Source organism: Octopus bimaculoides, chromosome 2, assembly GCF_001194135.2.
Source record: "Octopus bimaculoides isolate UCB-OBI-ISO-001 chromosome 2, ASM119413v2, whole genome shotgun sequence".
Classification (NCBI taxonomy): Eukaryota; Metazoa; Mollusca; class Cephalopoda; order Octopoda; family Octopodidae; genus Octopus; species Octopus bimaculoides.
In genome coordinates, this window is record NC_068982.1 from 153,602,464 (window position 1) to 153,604,545 (window position 2,082).

Sequence of the window (2,082 nt, forward strand, 5' to 3'; positions counted from 1 at the left end):
ATATATATATATATATATATATATATATATATATATATATATACATATGTGTGTGTGTGTGTGTGTGTGTGTGTGTGTGCATGTATGTATTTATTTATGTATGCATGTATAAACGTTCACACACAACGCATATGAACACGCAGTGACAAATTTTAAACAAATATTCATCTTCATCCTTTCACAAAATATCTTCTCCGAACTAACGACATGCTTTCTCGTAATTTTAACCTATCTAAAGGTATAATAATCCCCAACCTACACTTCACTCCAGGATTCAGTGGGATAAGTGACAATAGGACAGAATATGAAGCACGGCAAATACCTGCAATGGACCGGTGTCATATGTTAATAACACCTATAAGGAGGGGCTTTTTCCAGGAGTAACTGATGTCGTCTGACGGTATCCAACGTTCATCGGGTGTTTCGACCCTGACCCGTAACACATTCCCGTTGGTGGGTCAGCAGTGGTGCCCAAGTCACTACTCCTCATCTCCTCCTGGCTTCCAGCTTAACTTTTCTCTCTTGCTCCAAAGCCAACAGAAGGCTCTTTCAGCTGTCCCTCCCATCCTTCGTTCCTTACCTGTCATTCCAGTGTCAGTTAATAATTCTTGTAGGCGATGATGTATTGAATGAAGAAGCAAAACTTCCTTAATGAATTAATCTTTCCTCAAAAAATCTTAAAAGGAAGAGCATCCAGCTGCCAATTACAAGAAACTCTCAATGGAACGGAGAGGTAATTAAAAGAAATTTTAGGTTTCAGGAATTTTAATTTTATGACTTTCAGGAATTTTAATTCCTATGACTAATTATGGTGTAATGTATTTTTGCCGTACATAGCATCGCTAAACTAGTGGCATCATCAACAATCGGATATGAATATCAAGGATTGATACAGTGGTAACGAGACGACAATAAAAAAGGGAAAAAATTTTCAATTAGTTTAGAGACTTTGACAGCAAAAATACCAGGATAAATAAAAAAATATCTAAGGTTTAACGCAGTAACAAGCGCAGTTAGACTGACATAGTAAACTTTTACGTTAAAAATATAACAAGACAAAACCGAAAGATAATTAGTTACTCTAACGTTCCTGTGAGCAAATATCTAAGAGAACAAATATTGGTATTTTTGCGAGCTTAATTGACAAAGAATCACAGAGTGGGAAAATAAGGGGTCACAAAGAAAGAAAGAAAAGGAGAGACGGGGAGAGATAATATAGGAAAGACGAAGGAAATAAGACTGACATTAAATATGGTCACAACAATTTATGCAACTTTGAAGTATAAAAGTCTGCATCACTATCAAAAATTGGAGAAATGGGGTAGAATTGATCAGAACACATAAAAGACGAAGCAAATGGAACGTACTCATCGTCAGCTGTCTCTCTAAGGAATTTATTGATATCCACGTCCTCGGGAGATTACTGCCCTAGTGTCAATGACTTTTACTTTACAATGTTGTTTACATTGATGTGACCATTGTGCTTTCATTATCACTTTTATTTCTTTCAGACTCTCTCTCTCTCTCCCTATTTTGAAACTTTACCTCACTTCTTTCCAGCCATTCTTTCTTATATGCGTTATTCTGCTCTCCCAATATTCCACTGTCTTCTCGTTTAACTTTTGTGGGAAAACTATTTCGTTTTCGCTTCCTTGCACCGTCTCCATCTCTGTCTCCATAGATCCGTATCAGTCTCTTATTGCTCAATTTATCTAACTAAACTATCCTTCGTCGTAAAATTTTCTGCACCACCTTTAGCAGACCAACTACTGGTATCTTCTTCCAGCGTGACAAAGAGAGACAAATCGACCAACAAAATGTCTTAACACATATCTTAAAGTTATATATATATAACTTTAAGATATGTGTTAAATATACATGAACAGAACATGTGTTTTTGTTTTTTTTTTCATTTTCTCTCTATTTCCTCTTATTCCTTTCTGTCGAAAAGCGTAGTCTCGAAACGTAAAAGACTTCCATTTTCCCGAGCGTGAAACTAATACACCTGCTTGTTGTTCCTACACCGGTCTTCGTTTTTTTTTTCTATAAATTTGAACTATATTATATATATACATATATATA